This window comes from Equus quagga, chromosome 22, assembly GCF_021613505.1.
Source record: "Equus quagga isolate Etosha38 chromosome 22, UCLA_HA_Equagga_1.0, whole genome shotgun sequence".
NCBI classification, from domain to species: domain Eukaryota; kingdom Metazoa; phylum Chordata; class Mammalia; order Perissodactyla; family Equidae; genus Equus; species Equus quagga.
In genome coordinates, this window is record NC_060288.1 from 19,547,756 (window position 1) to 19,558,600 (window position 10,845).

The 10,845-nt window shown below is 39.1% G+C and overlaps 1 protein-coding gene across 2 annotated transcripts in view; it reads right to left on the bottom strand.

Annotated features, from left to right (window-relative positions):
* FGL1 (fibrinogen like 1) overlaps positions 1 to 8,906 on the bottom strand; it is a 40,475-nt gene extending 31,569 nt beyond the window's left edge. The window contains exon 1 of one of the 2 annotated variants that reach the window (XM_046648595.1): positions 8,771 to 8,906. The gene's annotated coding sequence lies outside the window, so the exon portion shown is untranslated. Of the gene's footprint in view, positions 1 to 408; positions 490 to 8,770 lie in introns of those variants that run through there. The other variant, XM_046648594.1, reaches the window with a different exon arrangement.
* Between the last annotated feature and the right edge of the window lie 1,939 nt (positions 8,907 to 10,845).

The window sequence follows — 10,845 nt, forward strand, 5'->3', positions numbered from 1 at the left end:
ATAACAGTATCTTTCTTATTTATCTCAAGAATTTATGCTCAATGAAAGCCTTAAAAAGCGAATTAAGTTTGATCTCCAAGAGATAGAAATAAAGAAATACATTTCTGAAGTTTTTACTTCTGCGGTGGAAAATGTAACATGGTCCATTTTATTTTTCATTTTGTACATTGAAACTGCAACTCCTATTATTTACATCAAATTCCCATCCAATTCATTAAAAAGGCACCAGGAATGGAAAGGAGACGTAATTCTAAATCTCTTTTCCAAGCTGCAGAAGCACACTTCCCTCTACCCAACCTGATCTGTCTCGATAGCAGAAGCTTTTTTCTTGATTTATGCTTAATATCATACCTAGGAAATAAATTAGCATTACTACAATTATGTCAAGAATGCAGAGACATTAAATACCTTGCCTATAGTCAGAAATGAGTCAGAGACACGGCTCACTCTAGCTCCAGCCACTCTGTCTCCCAGGATCCTCACACTGCATTCAGAATTTGTAATTGTTTCCCCGTTATTTGATTAGAAATAGGGACAATGTTGATTCTGGCTTTAATCCAGAAACAAATATATGAGGAAATCAGTTTAACTGGAAGGAAAACTAGGAGAGGAGATTCAAGGACAAATCTCAATACTCTGATATTTTTCCTTTTTTCTCCTATTTGTATGAATTTTTTGTGAAAGATCCAATAATACATCTTTATAAAAATATATCTCTGATTTTTTTCTAACCTCTTCTTGTGCTCGTCCAGAGAATTTTTGTACTTTGATTAACTTTGGCAATGCTCAGTAGACAACCAAATAAAACCAAAGTTCAGTGGAATCTTTGCTTTATAGGTACTAGTGGTAATAAAATTTTACCCATAATATGAATTAAAATGTTATTTCAGCTACAATATGGAGAGAAGCCAAATTTTTCTTAGTTATAAAAAACATGGCAGGTTAATAATTGCCAAGATGAAATGGTGAGTTTGTTTGATGTTTAAGAAAAGCGAAAGTATTCCCTGAGGTACAGGATTGTGAAATATCTCTGTAAGCATCAATTATCCTCTGAACAAGTTGTTCTTTTTGTTTTAAACTTTGGAGGATTTTCTGATGTGTAAGAAGTGACTTGTTAGCTCCATTAATCGTATTGCATAATAGTTTCAGACTGGAAATCCAGGTTCATCTTTCTTTTTTCATTCTGATGTAACTCAGCCTGTTTGCTATTTGTTCTGTGATCCCTTTTTGTTAACTCAGATTCCGGTAAACTACTGAAGTTCTGTTTTCTTTCTGTTCTTTGTTGTCTTCTGGACTCAAGTATTGCCAGTGTTTGGCCTTCCTGTGAAACATTTTCCTGTCATTCAGTCAGAAATTTTTAAGTTTATTGAGGTAAAGGTAATCTTGATGACTTAGTGCAGAGAAAAACAGGTCGAAATGATTTACACACAGAGGAGAAGTGAAAATTATACATTCATAATTGCAGTGAATTCAAGCTGCTGACATTAAATTTCAAAAGCAAAAGTATGTATGGGATTACTCGGCTGATTTCATAATTACCTTTGCGGTAAAATAAAATATTTTGAAATACCATCCTATTTTTTCCTCCTTGTATCCCTTTTGCCTCCTCCCCATTCAAGCATTTAATAAGCCCTGTGCTCACCTCCTCAGAGGAGGGACAATAATCACAGTAACAGTAGCTAACACATGTGACACATTTATTATGTGCCAGACACGTTAAATATATTAACTCACTCAGCCACAAAAGCCCTCTGAGCAGGTATTGTTACTATTTCTGTTTCACAAATGAGGAAACTGAGGCACAGAGGTTTAAGTAAGTTGCCCAAGGTCACACAGCTAGCAAGAGGTGGAGCCAGGATTCCCAGGTAATCCAGCTCAGAATCTGTGTTCTTCACCATTAAAGATAAACAATGCTGTCTGTCAAGGACTTGGGGGGATCATTGCCTCAGGAGAAACCTGGGAAAAGCTAACCAGACAATAAGGACAGAATCTGGGGTCAGCGTTCTGTGAAGGCATGCCAGAAACTGAACATGCTAGGAAGAATATTATGCCTTTCATCCATGGATGCATTGTCAGAACATAGTGGAAGAACTGTCATCAGGAAAGGTCAATTTTTGAACTTGTACAATTGTCCCAAAGCTGTGCAATGAGAATGAGACCTGAGATCACCGGCTGAAAGAAGTGAGAGAAAAGAATGATATGAGGAGTAGGTTGGATCCAGGGTTTGAGGAGATGGACCAGAAAGAGAAGGGTTGGGAGGCATGCTTTAAGATACAGCCTCCTAAAGGAGCTTCACTGAAAGAATAGTGGGCTCATTAGGGCTTATGTCATACATTAGCTTGTCTAGAAGTTGGATTTTATGCGCTTACCCTGAGCGATTAGTTTCTGGAGAACTGACTCACACTCAGTTTCTCAAGGGATACATAAAACAGAAAGGTGAATATATTAATTTAGAAAAAGAGAATAGCCTGGTAAGATAACCCATGTAGGTATTTGCATAGAGGATTTCCTCAGGGTGGAGAAAATCACCCCAGAGCAAATCAAGCCAAAGGAATCTTTTTTTTTTTTTTGAGGAAGATTAGCCCTGAGCTAACATCTGCTGCCAATCCTCCTCTTTTTGCTGAGGAAGACTGGCCCTGAGTAACATCCATGCCCATCTTCCTCTACTTTACATGTGGGATGCCTACCACAGGATGGCTTGATAAGCAGTGCCATGTCCACATCCGGGATTGGAACCAGCAAACCCCTAGGCTGCTGAAGCAGAACGTGGGAACTTGACTGCTGCACCACCAGGCCGGCCCCCAAGCCAAAGGAATTTTGGTGAACAAGGAACACGAATAAAGGACACTGGATTGTCTTAGATGCTTTCTTTTTTTTTTTTTAAAGTAAAGTAATTAGATAGACTTTTCTTTTCTGGTCCAAGAATATTTCCACGGACAACAGTACAGTTGCATCAAGATCAGTTCGCTCTGGCTCCTGGACAGCATTAGCTAAGCACTGACAAATTCTTTCCTTCTCCTTTGCAAGACCTTATTCAGAGAACTCTCAATTAATAGATCAGTTATAGCACAACTGTCATCCAAACCCTCTGACTCTGTATTGTGTCTGCTGGATTGGATACCTGCCCATCACCTGATACCTGACCCAGTCCCGGGGGGAAGGTTTAATTCCAGGCCTTCTTCTCTCCAGTCAGCTCAAGCCTGCAGCAGTGAACACGTCTGTTCTCAGCGCCATCATGAACTAGACTCAGACAACTGATTTACGTCCTTTAGTGTATTCTACCAGCGTATACTTCTGACAGTTACATTCTCCAACCTTGACTCAGTTCAGGGGGATACACCCTTTACAGGACTTATAAAATCCTGTGCTCTGAATACAATGCTCACATTTTAAACTTAAATTGTGACTTTTATCAAAACATTTAGAATAGAACGATCTTATAAGTAGCAGGAAAAGAGGTCATTAAGAATAGTCCTCATTCCAGGCAACTGATAGAGCCTCCTCAGGTGGAGGTAATAAAACTCCTCCCCAAAATATTGGTTTGGATATAAATTCACTCTTAAGAAGCATAAGTCTGAGAAATTACTATAGAAAATCATTTTTTTTTTTTTTTTTTTTGCTGAGGAAGATTCACCCTGAGCTAACACCCACTGCCTAGCTTCCTCTTTTTGTATGTGAACTGCTACCACAGCATGGCTACTGACAGATGAGTGGTATAGGTCTGCACCCAGGAACCAAACTTGAGCCACTGAAGTGGAACACGCCAAACCTAACCACTAGAGCGCCAGGGCTAGCCCTAGAAAAGCATTTTAAAATGAGTAAAACTAAAGCAATTTTACTAGTGAATCACCCTAACTATTCCTATTGTCCATGTAAGTAGTGGAACTTTAAATTAATAGATGCTAAATGAATAGCTCCTGAATTAATTAATCCATGTCAGGTCAATATGAATGGTATAGTCAAGTGAGTGGAGACATTTTAAGATTGGGAAACTGCATTAATTTCCAAGCTCTGCCGTGTCTTGTTATACGCTTTTGAGCAAGTCATTTCACCTCTCTGAAACTCAATTTTCTCATCTATAAAAAAGGCTATTGGATCAAATGGTCCCTACGAGCCACTCCCACCTTTGAGTTCTTCTTCCTTGTTTATTTGTTATTATCTACAAGAAACTTCTCTACAACATAATATGAAAGAGGATTAAAGTTTTATACCAAAGTTAGGAAAGTTTATGGGTAACTAGGCAACATAGATAAGTATATGTAACAGGAGAGTCAACTAGGTTGAAGCTGGACTTGGATACAGAGTCCTATGGAATTAGGAATGCCCTTCAGAGCTCCTCTCTTGCTCTAGCAGACAACGACAAAGCTGCTATAGTTATCAAGTTGGAAAACTCATATTACTATCTAAAAAATCTAGTTGCTTTGCTCTGTTCCAGGCCAACTCCTGGAGTTCTGGGACCATGCTGGTCTCTTGAAATCCTGCTATTGCCATCAGGTAGATTTCAAAATAAATGTGATGGTTGTGGGAAAAGGCCACTTTCTCCTTCCCTAACCTAGCCTAGACTTGGACACAAGGCCCTTCCTGAAACCCCAATGCAAACTTTTAATAGGCTGTGATCTTTCCAAAACTGTTCTGAAATCTTGGGGATAGTAGAAGCAAATTATAATGCAGAAAAAAGGAAAATGTAAACAGGGATATTAACTGTGACTATTCTCTTCTCCATAGTGGTCCGCCTTGGGCCTTCTCTTCCCTTATCCATGGACCCAGACTACTGCCATGTTGAAGGGGCTACATAACCTCCCATGAGCAGAAGTGTCCTTTGTCCTATCCTTAACACCTCTCTTGCTTCTTGAGAAGGAATAAAAAAATTCTATCTCCTCAGCCAATAAAGTAATAAGCACTAGTGATGTAGCCACGCCCACAATAAAGATACCCATTTACAGGACAATGCAGAGAAAATTTGCTTTTTATTTCCACAAAGTTTCCATTTCAGAATATAATCTGGGCTGTGCTTTTATATAATAAAAGCTCATTAAAGTGTTACACACCAAGAAAAAGAAAAGTTTTCTCCCGGAGATAACTATGGTTCTGCCCCTCGCTAAAGAGAAAATTGTAACCAAAATCTGGTTGAATATGGGTAGATTGACCACATATTTTTATTTGTGCTCCCACCCCAAATCCCTTTAAAATGGCAACAAAGAAATAAAAAGGCATTAACCTACAATGTCAAAGCAATAGGAATGATGCATGAGGAGATAAGCGATTACAATAATGTATCGGAAGAGGTTTCAGAGGAACCACCAAATTCATGGGTGATTGTCAAGGCTAAAAATAGGGGGATTGGTGAAACAATACATAAGGTGTAGTTGGGCCATATAGCTCCTTCCCCATCCCGTGTAACTTCTACCCTCTTTACTCATACACCACCTGCCCCTTGCCTATCTTTTATTCCTAAGAGAATTTGATCTGGAAAGTATTTTCATTTGGGGACATCAGGAATATTGGAAGGTAGGAGCCATAAACAGAGAAATTAAGTGAAAATATGCATAGAAAGAATGGGGCCAGCCAGCTCTTTCAAACCAGATTGCTGTCAGGCAGGCTTATATTTCCTGGCAGGAGATAAAGATTCTTCTTGGGAGGAATGGAATGGTCTCATAGAAAAAAATTTAATGATACTAAAATATAGTGGTCCCTCTACAGGTATGCCAGCTTACCACTTAATCAGGTATTGAAGCTTACCAGTCCACAGACCCCATCTATGAACCTAAGGCTACCTTTCAGTTAGCTTTTTTGGTGCCTCACATGGAGACAACCAAAGATCACTAGACATTTGAAGAACTTCACCAGTATAAAGAACAGAGAGAAAAACAAAGGAAAAATGAAAGAAATCCAGGGAACAGAGAATATCGAGTGACTACTATGTGCCAAGCAGTATTCTAGATGCTGCAGAAATCACAATAAACAAAACAGACAAAATTCTCTGCCTTCATAAAGTTGACATTCTAGCAGAGATGGGGAAGTAAACATTAAAGAAAATAAATAAACAGATTATATAATATGTTAGAAAGTGATGTCTGTCACAAATCGTGAAGAAAAAATAAGTCAAGGGAGAGGACTAGGGAGTGGGTGGGGAATGGAGATGCAAATTTGAAGAGTGGGTCATGGAAGGCTCTGTTCAGATGACACTTGAGCAAAGATTTGAAAAAGAAAAGAAAGTAAATCATGGGGATATCTGGGGTCAAGGGGAGGAAGAAAGCAGTCCAGGCAGAGACACTAGCTAGTACAAAGGCTGTGAGGCAGAAGTGTGCCTGAATGTCTGAGGAATAGCTAGGAGCAAGCAATCCATGTGTTTAGAGAGATGATGGGCATCCAGATTATAGAGAGCCTACCAGTCTGTTGAAAGGAATTTGACTTTTACTTTGAGTGATAGGGCAAGCCACTGAAGTGTTTTTTTTTTTTTTTAAGATTTTATTTTTTCCTTTTTCTCCCCAAAGCCCCCCGGTACATAGTTGTGTATTCTTCTTTGTGGGTCCTTCTAGTTGTGGCATGTGGGACGCTGCCTCAGCGTGGTTTGATGAGCAGTGCCATGTCCGCGCCCAGGATTCGAACCAACGAAACACTGGGCCGCCTGCAGCGGAGCGCGCGAACTTAACCACTTGGCCACGGGGCCAGCCCCCGCCACTGAAGTGTTTTTGAACCAAGGAGTAGTATGACGTGACCTAAATTTAAAAGAAAAGACTTATATTTTGGGCAGCATAAGGTTGGAAGTAAAGAGCCCAGTAAGAGACCAGAGAAATATGGCAAGAAATGATGGCAGCTCAGACAGGCTGGTAACAATAGAGGTGAAGAGGAACGGTCCGATTCTGGATACAATTTGAAAGTAGGAGAATGCTCTCCTGACAGATTGAATGTGAGTTGTGAAAGAAAAAAAAAGGAGTCAAAGATGACTTCAAAATTTTTGGTCTTAGCAACTAGAAGGATGGACATGCCATTAAGGTGAGGTGGGGAAGGATGAAGGGATAAAAATTTGGAGCAGTGAGGAGGAATCAAGAACTCTATTTTGAAAATGGTGAGTTTGAGATGACTGTTAAACATGGAAAGAAAAATGTCAAGAAAGTAGTTGGATTTAGGAGTTTTCAGTTCACAGGAAATATATATTTTAATGTCAATACCAAAAGAACGATAAAGTCATAAGATGGATGAGGACACCACGGAAATGAGTACAGAGTCAGAAGGGAAGAGGTAGAAAAATTGAGCCCTGGGGTAATCCAATATTAGGAGGTTGGAGAGATGAGGAACGAAGAGCAAAGAAAAGTAGAAAAGAGTGATCAATGAGGTAGGAGGAAAACCAAGTGTGAGTGATGTGCTAGAAACCAGGTGAGGAGATGTTTCAAGGAGAAAGAAGTAATTTACGTGTCTAGCAGATAAAGTAACGTAAGGACTGAGAACTGATCCTTGAGTTAAGCAACATGGAGGTCACTGGAAACTGTGGCACGGTCAGTTTCAGTGGTACGGTGGGGTGAAAGCCCGGTCAGAGTGAGTTTAAGAGAATGTGGGAGGGGAGAAATTAGAGAGTTTAAAAAGGGGGCTAAGCAACAGAGGTACAATTGCTATAAGAGGAAGTAGGGTAAAGAAAAGGTTTTTTTTTTTTTTTTAAAGATGGGAGGTGTTTGCAGAAGAAAACTCCCCCTAAACTATATTTAGTATTATCAGAGAAGTAAGAAATAATAAAAGGCTGTTATTAAAAAAAAAGGAGACGAAGCTGAAAGACCCTATTTAGTGCCCAGCACAATGAATTAAAAAAATAAGACAAAAACACCCACCCCTTGGGCATATCATGATGAAATTTTGAACAACAGTAATAGTGAAAAGTTGCAAAAAGCTTTCAGAAAAAATGAAATCACATGAAAAGTACCGAGACAGAATGGCAGCATGCTTCTCCACAGAAAGGATGCCTTAAAAATTCTGAGGGAATTTATATTTGCCAAGTCAGGACGCTACACAGCTAAGTTAGCGATCAAGGTGAAGATTGAATAAAGACATTTCAGACACGCAAGAACTAAAAAAAACTACCTCCGTGTAGCCTTTCTGAGAAAGAGTCTGACAATATGATCTTGCAAAATAAGGGTGAAGATCGATAAAGAGGAAGACAAGGAAAAGGAACCAAGAAGAAGTGGGGGGATTTGTGATGTGTCAGCTTGGCTAGGCTAAACTACTTTTCCCAGAATGCCCTTTCCTTTGTTTCCCCTTAGGGTCGGCCACAATTGAAACTCTTGTGGGAGATTGGAAGGGCAGAAATGAAGCAGCAGCCGCCTTTGTAGTTCTCACATGCTATTGCCTATCTGTTGGCTCATCTCGTTGGCATAACGTTTTGGCCAGGCCTGCAACTACCCCGCCTTCTCCTGGATCTTTCTCCAGCACATGCCAAAGGGTTGCCCTCCCATAGGACACCCACACCACCAAGGTCAGAACTGACACAGGCTACAGTCTGTCCTCGTGGACTCCAGCTCCTGCTTCCCATCCAGCCAATTACCCTTCTCACTTACCTGCCCTGCATACTTTGAGCTTCAGCATTGTATGAGAAGAAAATAGCCTTTCAAAGACTTCTAAACCAGCTCCCACAATTGCATAAGGTCATCCCCTACATATCCAAGAGGCCCTGGTTCTCTGTTTGAACCCTGACTGTTACATACAGGATCCCAAACAGGAAAACCAAATGCCAGGGAAGGAATTTTCCAAATGCTCTGTTGTTTACTGGAGGCCTCCTTACCAGAGGCTTCTGTTCTTTTGCTCAAATCTGGACGGCTTGCCCTCTTGGCCTGCTATGTGAAGCATATAAAAAGTAATCTTGATGGATATTTGATGGGTCCTCCAAAGTGTATGGCTTCAGGTCCCACAAAACCTGTATCCTCTCCTGCATACCAGTTAAGATAAAATGAAATGCGTACTACTGCTGTTTTCAGAGATTTCTTGCCTATCTGGAATTTTTTTCCTCTGGTGTCTAATCAAGTCTAAATTAGTTGCCTAACAGGGCAAAAAGCAAAAGATGTTTTCTTATTCGATTTTTCTCCCCTGCAAAGAATAAAAAGAGGTCTGGCGAAGGAATGTTTGTTTTTCTTTCCATGTTCATGCAAGGACTTCAGAACTGCATGTATTTTATGCTTCTGAACAATGACATCTTTCTTATTAAAGAAGAATCTCCCCATAGGATCACATGTTATCAAAAAAAAACAATTGCAACCAAATAAATGTTAAATTCTAATAGAAAACAGATTTTTACACTTAAAACTTGAAAAAGAAATTCAGCTATATTGCGTACAAATATGTGGGGAAAAAAGAAAACAAAAGCTCATGTTAAGTAAAACCACACTTTAAAATATGCCTTAAGGAAGATGGACAGTAACGTGAGCTGTCTGCTTTCATTCTACTCCTCATTATGACTTCTCTGCTTTCTTTGATAAATTTGCTACAAATCGTTTTCATTCAGATACCTAAAACCAATTTCTATGTGTGCTTGTTTCTCCAGTTTTTAGATTCTTAAAATATTATCGCCTCTTAAAACATCATCCAACTAATTGAAAAACACATGATTGACCATACTTTTATGACCACATCTAAATGTAGATCCCCAGAGTTGTTAGCTTTTCTGACAAAATTTCTGGACCCTAGCAGAAAATTTGAAAGTATATAATTGACAAAAATGTATTTGCACATTTGAATTTATAATTTGTCCTTATTTTTCATCCAGCTTCTATTATTTTTTATTTCTTAGAAAAAATAAGACAGCCTAACTATAATGCCCTGAGATGTAGTTACTTGCTTTCGCTTCAAAATAACTACATATGCTGAGAAAAAAGAAAAGTTCATTGTGCACAACTATAAGTACATTCTGATTCATTTTTCGGTTAGCCCACATATGGTTCAATACAATGAGCTTACTTTTCTGCATGTGTGTTTGAGACCAGAAGATAGCATATTAACCTTTTAAAATGTACATTTAAAATTTTTATATTTACATTTGGATGACTTTACCAATAACTAGGACTATTTCAAAAATAAAGTGTAGGTGCCTGACTCACATATACTTGACCAAGAATAAATGAGGTCATGAGTCCATGACCAAAGTTAGTTCTCTAAGATTGACATGTTTTTTCCTGCTTCCCTCTTAGAAATATTGAGGGAAAAATCTAGAACTTTTAAAATAGACCTTTTGTCCCTAACTCCAGCAATCAAAAGTTATGAAACATTAAGGCCCAATCTCAGAATAATCCACTTACTCTGGTTTTTGTTTTGTTTTGGCTTGGTTTGCAAGCTAAAGAAATAAACTTCATCCTGCCATCTTGAGCAAAAAAACAATAATTGGATTTATTGGAGGGATACTGAGGTAAGTGACAAAATCAATAACAGACTGCCACAAACAAGCCAAGGGAAAGCAGAATAAGGTCAGCTCCAAAAACCTCAGCAGGCGTTCCTGGATTTATTCTGTCATGTGCAGCCCTTAGAATGTTTTAGTTTCAGTGGAAATTTAGACCCTGTGTCTTTCCGTACAAATTCCACATCCCTAGTAGAGAATCTAATTAGCCCAGTCACCTATGTTTCAATGCACACCTGGACATATGGCACCCACACATCTGGGCTACTCTTTCCCACAGATGATGGATTCCGGGATAGATATTTTTGCCAAACGTGACTACTGGGAGACATTTTGTAAGCAAGGAAGACTCCCAGTATGTACCATTCTCCTACTACCCAATCAGGGAATTCAAAGAATAAAGAAAGGGGGATCCATCCAGTTTAATAGAAAATTGTCTGGTTCAATAAATATGCCTGGCAAGCCTAGTATCT